General features: G+C 34.0%; 2 long non-coding RNA genes across 11 annotated transcripts in view; one reads left to right on the forward strand and one right to left on the reverse strand.

The window, feature by feature from the left end:
• LOC135266349 (uncharacterized) overlaps nucleotides 1–14,004 on the reverse strand; it is a 267,145-nt gene that overhangs the window by 173,943 nt on the left and 79,198 nt on the right. The gene's annotated exons all lie outside the window — the stretch shown is intronic.
• On the forward strand, nucleotides 11,720–12,890 carry LOC135266351 (uncharacterized). The gene is made up of 2 exons (XR_010334344.1): nucleotides 11,720–12,399; nucleotides 12,455–12,890. It is a non-coding gene; the product is annotated as an uncharacterized LOC135266351 (long non-coding RNA).

The raw sequence follows: 14,004 nt of genomic DNA on the forward strand, positions 1-14,004 counted from the left end.
ACATTAAACTGCAAATAAAGCCACCGCCAGAGAATTACTCTAAAGTTTACGAGGAATAAAAATCCAACAAACTGCCGCGATTTTGCACAAAAACACATTTGTTACAACAAATTGAAGTTAAATAAGAACAAACGTAGGATAATTTTAAAACCAACAACATTGAATTAGTCGATAAAAACAATAAAGTGATCAGTGAACCGTTGGATGTCTGTAACTTCTTTAAAGATTATTTTGCTGATGGTGTCCAATATACCCAAAGAAGTGAGTCAGTTTTATCACAAAATTACTCCAAATCTACTTCAACTGTTGTAAAAAGTTTCTATTTGGCACCTTCATCACCGGAGGAAGTGATTTCAATCATAAATAAAACATGTAACAAAAAAACACCTGGAATTGATGAAATACCTGGGACCTTACTAATTGCTGTCAGAGATCTAATATCTTCCCCATTATCCCATTTAATCAATGAGTCCTTTTCAAAAGGTGTTTTTCCTGAAGCTTTAAAAACTTCAAAAGTTGTCCCAATATACAAAAATAAAGGTTCCAAAAGTGAAGTCTCATGCTATAGACCAATTGCAGTCCAAAATCAATTTCATAAAATCTTTGAGAGAATATTCTCTGATCGCTTGGTAAGATTTTTTGAATGTACAAATTTGATCTCTTCTAGTCAGCATGGTTTTAGAAAAGGTAAATCTACAATAACTGCTATAAATGAAACAGTTTCTGCGTTATATGATTCATTAAATAATAAGCAACAAACAGTTGGGCTTTTTTATGATCTGACGAAAGCTTTTGACTCTGTGAATCACGGTATTTTGTTAGAAAAGCTGCACCATTGTGGTATTCGTGGAATTTCAAATAATTGGATTAAAACTTATTTACATAAAAGAAGACAAGTTGTTGTTCTCAATGATCATATGTCCGAACCAGCGTATGTTGAATTGGGTGTGCCGCAGGGATCGGTTTTGGGTCCCATTCTTTTTTTAATTTTTAATAATGATTTACCACCTTTGTTAGTTACAAATCCAAAATCTAATTAATTAATTATTTATGCAGATGACACAAATGCAATATTAACTAACAAGAATCATGAAGACTTGGTTGAATGTGGAAATTACGTGTCTACAACTATAAATAACTGGTGTTTGAAAATGGGCTGGTATTAAATCTGAAGAAAACCTATTTGGTTAAATTTTTGCCTAAAAATGTGACGCCTGATTACAGTGTTCTAATTAAACTATGTGGAATGTCAATAAAAAATTTAAATAAAATTAATTTTCTTGGGATAACGTTGGACTCTCAATTAACATGGGAAAGTCATATAAATAAGTTGTGTAATAAGTTAAGTGGGATTTGTTTTTTAATAAGAAATTTAAAGCCCACTGTGTCTGGTGACACTCTTAAAATGTTATATTTTGGGCTTGTCCAATCTGTACTTACTTATGGAATTATTTTTTGGGGGTCCAGCAGCTTTTTGAATAATCTATTTGTAGTACAAAAACGTATTCTAAGATGTATGGATAGTTCGGAGGCAGTAGCTCACTGTCGTTCTATCTTTCGAAAACTTGGTATTATGACCCTCCCATCTTTATATATATTTCACTTACTTTTGTTTATTCGACAACATGTAAGCACTCTTAATAAACGAAGCGATATTCACGCGTACGATACAAGGACAAGAAACCACATTGAGCTGCCACATTCTAGGTTGGCTATTGGTCAACATGATCCTACATATGCCGGAATCAAATTGTACAATAACTTGGAACAAAAAATTAAGGAATCTAAGTCTTTTAATATATTTCGCAGTCGCCTGTCATTCTTCCTACAAGACAAAGCTTTTTATAGTATTGAGGAATACCTCAATTATTCCAAATTCCCTACAAATTTGTAGAATTTCATATATTGACGAGTCCGATAAGACGGTGCATGGCATGCTCCATGACTGACGACTTGAGCGACAATTACATATTATTATTATTATTAATATTATTATTATATAGCATTTAAGTGGCATTTCTTCGCACCCCCGTTTCGATGTCTGTTTGCCAAATCTGCGTTCGTCATGTTTTTCTCTTGGGGTCGCCGTCAGCAGGCTTCAACCTCATTAAAATCCGCCCCAAAGTCAACGTATATTTAATATAGTCGATTAACAATTTGATTGAATTTAAGTTGGAGGGGTGAGCCGCCTCAATTGGAATACTAAATGAAGTGGTGTGTCCTCTACCTTGGTTTTGACAGTCGGCAACGGGCGGGTCAATCGACTTATCACGACCCTTTACCCTGTAATCACGTCAAATACGGTTTGCCTGATTTTATATTGTCCACTTTATTATATTTCGTGGTCCGGACGTGGCCGACGCTTGTTTGCAGCAATCAAAGCGTAATTACGTTTGCAGAGGATGCTCCTTTCCTCGAAGCCAAAAATATTTTTTTGGAGGTAAATTAAAAGTAAGTAATTAAAATTCGGCCGCTGATTTCTGTTCCCGTGAAGAAGGGTTTATGCTTCGCTCGCGTCTTTGCAATTAGTTAAACGAAGTTCCTCAGATGTCACGTGGAATACAGATGGAATTTGCGCCGTTGCACATCACCCAAATTACTCCTATTCATTAGCGGAACATTGCAGGTGGAGGGAACGAGGTTTCGGTCTATTTTTTAACGTTCAACCCTCCAACAAAACGGCAAGCAAATAATATTTCCACGGGACGTAGCTAAGAAGTTTCACTTTCACATTGATTCAAAAAAATTGCTCAAAACTATCACTCAATTTTAACGAAAAATTTATATACAAGATGATTCTTTCAAAACAAGCCACCTTGCATGTTTTCATAATGTATTTGTCTCCAAGTCATCCATGTGTTTGTTTATCACCGCGCTTGTATATTTACTATTTTCTATGTGTACACTACGGATATCTAAAGGTTAGGATATAAAACGACGTACAAATAAAACGTTCCCGTCCTCGATAATTCCGTTATGGTCGCCAGAGAGCGCAGTTGAGAATGAATGTGCAAAAATGGTTATATTTAAACACATGGCAAACAAAAAAACACAGGCATATAGAGCATTAAATTCTCAATAGTCAGAGATAAAAATAATGCAAAAACTTTATCGTAAATTATGTTTAAAAAAATTTCACACTTTTACCAATTTGCGCTCTGCCCCATATTTTTCAAAACGCTGCGAATACGGTTAGAGATGCAAGAAAAATGTAACAAAAAATGTCATAGAGAATTAAATTTCCTACAAGAAAATCCACGAATTCATATTTCTATCTTCAACCCTTTTAGTCCGGAAGCAGGCATCTCAAAAGTCGCTTATTTAAGAAGTTGGTCCGGACTCGATTGCACACGATTGAAGATAGAATTTCCTGCTGAATTCAAATCTGTAGGTCCCTTTTTGATTTGGAATTGCCTTCATTATGAAAAAAACGTTATTCTGAAAATTTTTGAAAAACTAAAATTGCACAAATTTTGTGTTTACATCGTCATATTTTCCTTCTGAAGAAAGCTTAAAAATTCATTTTTTTGCACTAGATTCTCAGTATATGTAGATTCTAACGTATATAAACAAGCTTTAGATTTTACAAAAGAAAGGTAAGAAAATTAAAATTTTCTTGTAACGTGTCATATTTGTGTAGTGGAATTTTCGAGATGGGAGGAATTTTTTTATTTTAAAAAATAGACCCTTACATAAGCGAGATAAAATGATGCCAATAGTTCAGATAAGTTTTTGGTGCAAGAATCATTTCGATATCTGTAATACTCACCAAGTTATTGCAATTCAAAGTTACAGCCAAATGCGCGCGAGGTGGAGTTCGCAGCATATCTTCCTTTGTAGTGACTACCGGACCACTGGACCAAGCTCGCTAGGTCAAATGTCGCGCTGTGTCGTTCGTCTTCTCTTAGTTTTTAGTCTTCTTTTTTCAATTATAATCATTTCAAAGGTCAAAAACGGTAAATAATAAAATAATTAATAATTTTCAGATCAAAGAACAGTTTATTTATTAACTAAATCCCTTGAAATTTGTTGAAATTACACATTTTAGTCACTGCTATTTTTACCTTTTAAGACTAGTAGCTGACGAATTTAAAGATGTTGTGCCTATTAAACGAAGTTCTGCAATTGCTTTCTTTTTCTGATTAATAAATCAAACATCGCATGATGGTAAATTTAAAATTCTTTAATAATAATCTTTCTATCATAATTCACGTATTCACAAAAGTGATCTGACGAAGAATCTGTAGTACTCATTGTTTAAAAAGCACTTACGTGATTTCAAGCATTTTTGAGTAATTTAATTCATTCTTGAGTTATAGTCACATATTAAAAAAACGACGAAAAAAGTTAAGAAAGTAATGAATAAGGAATAAAATGCGTGATTTTAACCAATTGCAAGGGATTTAGTTAGTAAAAAAATGTTTTGACGTGAAAAATTATTGATGATTTTATTATTTACCATATTTTTGGGCCTTGAAATGTTTGTAATTGAAAAAAATATAAAATAAAAACTAAGAGGAGTCTGACGACACAGCGCGGCATTTGACCTAGCGAGCTTGGTCCAGTGGTCCTGTAGTCACTACATAGGGAGATATGCCGCGATCTCCACCACGCGCGCATTTTGCAGTAACTTTGGATTGCAATAACTTGGTGAGTATTACAGATATCGAAATGATTCTTGCACCAAAAACTTATCTGAACTATTGGCATCATTTTATCTCGCTTATGTAAGAGTTTATCTTTTAAAATAAAAAAAATTCTCGCATCTTGAAAATTCCACTACACAAATATGACACATTACAAGAAAATTGTAATTTTCTTACTTTTCTTTTGTAAAATCTAAAGCTTGTTTATATACGTTAGAATCCACATATACTAGAGAATCTGATGCGAAAAAAATTAATTTCCAAGCTTTATTCAGAAAGAAAATATGACGATGTAAACACAAAATTTGCGCGATTTTGATATTCAGAAAAAAGTTTTTTTCATAATGAAGGCAATTTCAAATCAAAAAGCCACCTACAGATTCGTATTCAGTAAGAAAGTTTGTTCCTTGGACTTGTTTTGTATCTTCAACCGTATTCACAGCGTTCGCAAAAATATAAGTTGGAACGCAAATTGATAACCGCATTCGCAACGCCTTTAAAAAAACGGGACGTATCGCAAATTTTAAATTTTCAAAAATTTTTTCTCATATTTCTCATGAAAAGTTTTAGTTGTCAGTTCTCTCAGTCTATTAAGAGTGCAAAGCTTAACATTTATTCATTTTTTTCCCAGTAATTAGTAAATTGGTTTGATTTAAATTAATTTAAAACAATTTGGCGACCAGATGATATAACGTTCGAAGCGCCCTCATTTCTACTCTGCCGTAATATTTTTTTGGGTTCAGAAAATCCTGCGATTTTGTTTCTCGTTTCGTCTCCTAAGTTATAGTTCTCCGTAGTGTATACTTATTTCATGTTTGATGTATTTATTTTCTACATGAAATAAAGTAAAAAGGTGTAATTTTTTTTCAATTAGCCCACGGTGTTGGTGTAAAAATGTGTCTGGGAGTGCCCTTGCGGCAGCTTGGCCCAGAATTGGCGTTGGCACCTTTAGAGGAATGATATATTGGATGGCACAATGCGCCATATTTATAAATAAGTCATTGTAACCAATTGCAAGGGATTTAGTTAGTAAAAAAACTGTTTTGACGTGAAAAATTATTGATGATTTTATTATTTACCATTTTTTTGGCCCTTGAAATGTTTGTAATTGAAAAAAATATAAAATAAAATCTAAGAGGAGTCTAACGACACAGCGCGGCATTTGACCTAGCGAGCTTGGTCCAGTGGTCCTGTAGTCACTACATAGGGAGATATGCCGCGATCTCCACCACGCGCGCATTTTGCAGTAACTTTGAACTGCAATAACTTGGTGAGTATTACAGATATCGAAATGATTCTTGCACCAAAAACTTATCTGAACTATTGGCATCATTTTATCTTGCTTATGTAAGAGTCTATCTTTTAAAATAAAAAAAATTCTCGCATCTCGAAAATTCCACTATACAAATATGACACATTACAAGAAAATTGTAATTATCTTACTTTTTTTTGTAAAATCTAAAGCTTGTTTATATACGTTAGAATCCACATATACTGAGGAATCTGATGCAAAAAAAATAAATTTTCAAGCTTTATTCAGAAGGAAAATATGACAATGTAAACACAAAATTTGCGCAAATTTGGTGTTTTCAGAAAAACGTCTTTTTCATAATGAAGACAATTCCAAATCAAAAAGCGACCTACAGATTCGAATTCAGCAAGAAACTTTGTTCCTTAGACTTGTTTTGTATCTTCAACCGCATTCGCAACGCCTTTAAAAAAAACGGGACGAATCCCAAATTTTTTATTTTCAATAATTTTTTTCTCATATTTCTTATGAAAATTTTAGTTGTCAGTTTCTCTCAGTCTGTTAAGAGTGCAAAGCTTAACATTTATTCATTTTTTTTTTCAAGTAATTAGTGAATTGGTTCGATTTAAATTAATTTAAAACTATTTGGCGACCAGATGATATAACGTTCGAAGCGCCCTCATTTCTACTCTGCCGTAATATTTTTTTGGGTTCAGAAAATCCTGCGATTTTGTTTCTCGTTTCGTCTCCTAAGTTATAGTTCTCCGTAGTGTATACTTATTTCATGTTTGATGTATTTATTTTCTACATGAAATAAAGTAAAAAGGTGTAATTTTTTTCCAATCAGCCCACGGTGTTGGTGTAAAAATGTGTCTGGGAGTGCCCTTGCGGCAGCTTGGCCCAGAATTGGCGTTGGCACCATTAGAGGAATGACATATTGGATGGCACAATGCGCCATATTTATAAATAAGTGGGCACCTTTGATAATTGTTAAGCTCCCTAAGCACGCGTGTCTAAAGAGCGACCGCTCCGAGATTGAAATGCGGGACACATGAATGGATTTAGATTGCAAATTATGCCCAAAGATTGTAACGCGCCAGAAAGAGACACCAACACAACTTTTAATTCAGCACGCTACCATTGTCATCCTTCATCTCTATTGGGTATTATTACGTGTTTATACTTACTGTGCATTTAAAACTTCACAGTGTAGCGCCATTCAACTCGACGCAATTGTGAAAAGGTCGTTTAAGTCACATTATGGGATTAAGCGCTTGTTATTTACACGGAATTATCAAGCGTTAAATAAATTTCAATAAGACGCAAAAACACCCAAAGGAGAATATTTTTCACATTGTTATTCTAAGCGAGTTCACGGGCAAAGTCGCTCCTGGTCGTGACACTTCATGAATATTGTTGACATGCACACCGCTGATAACACGTGCCGAAACGCCCCAACGTTCACCACTATTTAACCCACAATTTTCGTCTTATTAAAACCGCAAATATTTGGCGAGTGTGTGAACGGACGAGTGCAACAAACACGGCACTTTAAACTTTTCCCAAAACAAACAGAGTCAAATTTCAGCCCTTGCAAGACAAGAGCTACTTTACATCATTTATTTCAGTCGCAAGTGTTTGGATTTAACGAGTGCCGGTGAAAAAATTGTTAATTTCAAGTCCCGCCAAGAAAGGCAAATGATCAATGGCTCACGTCGTTAAAATAGTGAAATAAGCAGTATGTGAAAAAAGCAAAAAGCGGCTGAAGCGGCTTCAGCGTAGGAGCAACTCTTCATTCGGAGGTGTCTGGCATAGGTCGCGGCGCTAATTGGACCCTCGAGCCATCTCGTCTCGCAACTGGAAGGCGACAAATTAAATTAAATCTTCCTGCTGGTGGCACACCTCCGACAACGATGCATACGGGAGTGCCTCAGACTGATGGCAATTTGCATCCACACACACAGAGACAGAAAACAGAATCATCTCGTGATGAGGAGGACACGCCGCGCTATTCATCAAAAATCCAGCCATCAATGCATAAAGATGAGGCGCTAAAGCGCGCAACTGCGCCCATAAATATCGCCAAGCGAAGGCAAATCCCGCACTTTCCTAATACAAACATATCGCTGCCTCTTTAGTGCCAGCAAATCTAGTTCGGAAGGCATTTGTAGTAAGGAGCTGGGAGAGAGGAAGCATCTTCTGTCGGGAGATGAATTGGCAAAGTTCCTCGCAGGAAGCGGCGGGAGCGCTAAGACAAAGTGGAAAGCCACCCCAACTTTATATGGGATGCATTTCTACGGCGTCATCTCTGGAACGAATGAATGTTTGCGCGATAAATCGACGACGCTTCGCCGGAAAACTTCTTATTTTCGAATTTATTGCCAAAAGAACGACTGACCGCACAAACGTGAGACGCGCGGAAACGCGGAAATTGAGACATTTTCACAAATTTTACTCAGACACTTTTTACTGTTGAGCCACTTAAACGAATTCACTGGTGGAGACCTGTCTTTATTTTGAAATTATAAGTTCGTTTCTTTTGATTTATCTCCATTTTCTGTCCACGAAATTTTAGAATAGAAAATATAAGCTACAAACTATGAAAAGCCGGACGGTCCTTGACCGTGTTAGTGGTGGTGGCGAAACTACAAAACAAAATATGGCACAAATATCCACCAAAAACTTATTTGAATACTAGGGACGTTTAAATAAATAGGAATGTCTTTATAACTATTTACTCAAATAAAATTTTAACAAAACTCCTAAAACAACTTTTCCACGCAATCTTTCTCTACCTCTGTGTATATTTTTCGTCCTGTTGGTAGTTTCATAATATCTTCTTCGTCAAAGTTTTTTGTCCAAATGCGTAAGCTAGTTACGTACAAAATTTTCGAACTTAACGTCATTATGGAATCTGGCGTTCCCCAGTGATTCAAAAAAAAATTAAAATCACAAGATATCTTTGCGTTCAAATGAGTTATGTGTTTTCGAGAGTTTTCCTGCAACAAAATCACACATCCTGCTAAAAGATTCCGTCTTCTTAATATAAATAAAGCTTAATTTCTCAGATATTAATTGAAAATAATAAGGTGCATTTATTTGGATACTTCTTTTCTAGTCAGATTTTTGAATTCTGGAGTAACATGACGGAATTACTATAGGTAATACTACCTAAATAAATTTGATTTTCCTTTAGAGTTTAAATCAATTGAGAAGCTCGGTAGAACTTCCTGTATTTCACTGGCTACGCGTTAAGCCAAAAAAGTTCTATAAAAAATAGTTTAACGAGTTATGTCAAAAAAATTAGTTTTAGTCAAAAGTTATAAAAAGATATCGGTTTATACTCGTATTTGTATTCACTAGGAGCACAAGTTTCAGAAAGGATTCACGAGCAGATAATGCCAACTTTTCTTTAAGTGTATAATACAAAGTTTTCTCTTATATGTAAGTACACAGAGAAATTCTTTTTGACTTTTTATTTTTTTTATTTTCTTTATAATAAAAAAATCGCCAAATGGCCACTCTATTCTATGGAGTAAAATAAAAAAAAATCACTAAATCAAATAAGGTATGTATTAACCCCGTTTCATTTTGATTATGCAGAGTTGCGTCTTTAAGAATAAAAAATCTCACATTTTGAAAATTTCACTAAGTATTACAAACAAGCCACGTTAGAAGAAAATTGCAATTTTATCAGTTTTCTTGCATCAGAAGTAAAGCTTTTGATATACGTTATTAGAATTTACATTCATTGAAAATCTTTTTCAAGTAAAATAGAATTTTTCACTTTATCCAGAAGGAAGATATGACATATGAGAATATAAACACAAAATTTTGGCAAATTTTATTCAATAATTTTATAAACTTTAAAAACAACTGAACACATTATCCTTTTACTTCTAACCACCCTAACTGTTACTTTTAATAATATCAAAAAAATCCAGAAGAACATGTTTATTTAGAACTATTTTTTTTTTGATTCAACCTTTTTTTAAATACTTCAAACCTCAGAGTAATTTTTAAACTTCGAGTACAAGTATCTAAATTCTCCAAAATTTTGACTTGAAGGCATATTTGACTGAACTATTAGAATTTGTGTATTCGAAGCTGACAAAAATTTTAAAAAAAGTTAAAAGTCCTAAAAGACAGCATGTGCTTCCTAATTCATCGAATGTTAGTTGTCTTTAAAAGTGGGGCAAACCCCCTTCAGGGATCCCACTTACGACGCCTATAGCACTTAGGCAACTATCAGCACAGGTATGAAGAGATGAAGGGTACAGGAAAAAACGACTTCAGTCTACTTGTCTAAGAAAATGAAATGGACTTATAATATTGTGGTTTTGAGAGTAGGTACTGTGATGATCGCGGTATTTAAAATTTTTTTTTATTAACCAGCGCAAAATATTCGGAGTCAGTTTAAACGTTTAGTTCTTTGACAATATTAATTCAACTTCAATTCAAAAGTTGCAACAAATTTTAATTTAACTTATTTATTCCTTTGTTAGCATTAAAATGTTTAGAAAATTATCGTTCCCACGAAACTTTCCAAGAACTGTTAAAAACGTTATAAATCGCCAAATTGGGTGGTCGAAAGGCCATGTGTTTTAACAAGTGGATATGCAAAGATATGGGGGTTGGCGACGGCCTGGCTCTGCACCACAGTCGCCCAGCTAATCCAATGATTTTCTCACAAAAGCATAATTAATTTACTTTCGTTTAAAATAGCCAAAATTTATTGATAAACCTAAAATTAAATCCAAAATTTTGTTTAGAAATTAACTAGTCACGTTTCAAAAAGAAAGGAATTTATGAGCCAATTTAAGGCACGTTGATGATCAGTAAACAACTCGAGAAAGAATCAAAATTTCATCTTATTCAAAAATTCCCGTAACGTTTCGTACCAAAAAGTTGAGTCTTTATGCAGTGTACTCCAGTCATCAAATAAAATTGAATAATTTATTTTATTCGGCGTAATTGTTAACAAATTGTTGCAAAACTTCAAGAACGAATTGGTCGATTGAAATTCATGTCTGTTAACTAGATTAGTATAGCCAAAACGACGTTGGGCAAGTGCCGCTTGAATAGGGGGTGTTGACAAATTCGTTACAGAACAGAGCTTTTTAAAAGAATATCAAATTACAAGCACACATGTGCATTCCTTATAAGAAATTGCAGCGAAATTAACGTTTTCTTTGTTAAATCAACATCAGATCACGAAACCAGTAGTTTAGAAAAACACGCGAAATTTTTCTGAACATTTTGATGTAAAATTTAACCCTAATATTTAAGGCGCAGCCGTCGAAATTCGGATGTATAAATCATTCTATTTAATTAAATTATTGTAAGCAAAAAAATTGCATGACACGATTGCTGCCCGTTACTAACATAATCCTAAGAGGAAAGTAGACAGGAAAATCCCTAAGGAAATTGGAGAAAAACGCGGAAATGTTAAAATAGTACCGGTGTAGTACTGGGGGCGACATCTAACAAGGGGTAGTACGACCAAAATTACAGTTTCCTCACGGGGTTCTTCCTTATATTTTCTGTGTTATTTAAACAAACAAAATTTGTTGTTACACAAAATTCATTTCATTGTGTTCCCAAAAACAACTTCAGACCTGACAACAACCAATTTTGGAGTTTAATTTCTCTTTCAGGATATTTGGGGAAATTCCATAGCGTTCTTGTATTGTATTCAGTTCAGATCGACGATTACCAAATTTAATGTTTAATTATAATGAAATTGTTAATCGGAAAACACCCCAGCTGTTAATTAATAATAATATTTAGAAAGTTAAACAAGGTTTGATCAAATGCCAAGACAGTAGATAACGAATGGGGGGACAACACAACACAACCTTGACCTTGAGTTTGACCCCGCCCATTTTCCCTCTCTTTCTTTCAAGGCCACTCGTTCTCTCTCTTACTTTTTCAAGGCCAATCCCTCCCACTTCCCCCACCACTTCAAGGCCAAGGCAATATTGGACCTTGATGTTTTCAAGGCCAAGGTCCCCACTTTTGCAAGGCCAACAACTTCCCTCTTTATTTATCATTCAAGGTCACTGCAGCTAATATATATAGAATTCAATACAAATTCAAAAACAGTATCTAATAAGTATTTCTCAATATTAAAGTAGTAAAAAAATGTGGTATCGTTTTACTTGTGAAGGTGTCATAATAGTGGAAGAAACGTGTTTCCACAACCAGTTAGGACACATATCTTTGGAAGGTGGTTGGGAACGTTTCTTTAATAGAGTGGTTGTGTGTGAACAGTGTAGTACTAAGGACATTTCTATTATTAATCCAGATGGGTGGAATAATTCTTTAAGTATTGACATTACTTGTAATGAAGAAGAATTTAAAGAGTTACTTAGAAAATATGGTTTCCTTTGTCATAAGTGTAAAACTCCGTGCTACACAGCTAGCCAAGTGGATCCGGAAAATGCCCAAAAAATTATAGCTATATACCACTAACTTAAATCAGCATAATGGAAGTTGACAATGGTATGTAATATGAAATTGTATGTACTTGTAGAAATTAAGTTTTAAATGTTTTCAGATCCTTACTGCTACATGCTCTTTTGCCTGTCTCCAAAGGACTGTAGTAACAGAAAATTCTTTTGTTTGAAATGTGTGAAGATTATGGCAGTGAGATTTCACATTTGTCATCTACATGTGACTTCAGTGTTAAACTACAAGTGTTTTTGGTGTAATACAGTAATAGGACAGAATTCTCAGTTGTGTGGAAATAATTTAATAAACAAAATGACTGTTAAAATATGGTATTTTAGTAGAGAGCGACAAATGATGTTTTATGATTCTGATGACTATGATTCTGACGACTCATCAAGTAGCTGTGATAGTGGTATAGAATGTTAGTTAGTTAATAAGAGTAGAAATTAGATATAAACAACTTGTAACCTTAGATTAAATTAGTATCTAGATTGTTCTTTTGGTGTATGGATAAAAGTAAATAAATGAAGTTATATAATAAACAGACTTGTGATTCTCAACATAGTATTGATTCAACTCTGACAAAGAGAGGTTGGGGTCTAATAAATAAATTAATAAATAAATTACCCATTGAATTACATATACCGGGTTATCAGTTTTGTGGCCCTGGAACCAAATTACAAGAACGAATTGCACTTGGACATAGTGGTAGAAATAAATTAGATCAGGCTTGTAAAGAACACGATATATCGTACGCCAACGAAACTAATTTGCAAAAACGACACGAAGCAGATAAGTTATTATTAAGTAAAGCAGTTGAACGTTTAAAAGCAAAAGACGCATCGTTTGGGGAAAAAGCAGCTGCATTAGCAATTGCTGGTATAATGAAAGGCAAAGTAAAATTCGGAATGGGAGCTAAAAGTAAAAAGGGTAAAAAAAAGAAGACAAAAAAACAACGAATTCTAGTTGCTCCTAAATATGGTGGTTTTTTACCATTCCTATTACCACTATTAGGTGCTCTAGGCGCTTTAGGAGGAGGAGCTGCAGGGATAGCGACTGCTGTAAATAAAGCTTCGGTAGATAAAAAAATGTTGGAGGAAACTATGCGACATAATAAAGCAATGGAAATGAGTAGCGGTAAAGGTGTAGGAAAAACTAAAGGGAAAGGTCTTTACATTGGTCCATATAAATGGTATCAGAAAAAAAACTCCCAGTAAAATTACCACGTCACGCCCTCACTAATATTGAAATAATAAAGTTTGCTCGACTATTACAAATTCCAAATTTTAGAGGTGTATATATGCGTAATAAATTACCGAAACTTATACATAAAAATGAAACAGGAATTATAAATTTAGATGAAGAAAAAAATAGTGGAACTCATTGGACAGCATATGTAAAAAATAAAAATAATATATTATACTTTGATAGTATGGGCAATTTAAAACCTCCAACAGAGATTATCAATTATTTCAAAAGTGATAATGATGGTAATAACATTACATACAATTATGATGGATATCAGAAAATGGGTTCATATAATTGTGGACAATTATGTTTAAAGTTTTTATATAGACACACATGCAAATTATAAGTTTAGTCGAATCAAAGATGCTGTTTGTATTAACAGGAAAATCAGCGATACTAAGTGCTGAC

This window comes from Tribolium castaneum, chromosome 5 (genome assembly GCF_031307605.1).
Source record: "Tribolium castaneum strain GA2 chromosome 5, icTriCast1.1, whole genome shotgun sequence".
NCBI lineage: Eukaryota > Metazoa > Arthropoda > Insecta > Coleoptera > Tenebrionidae > Tribolium > Tribolium castaneum.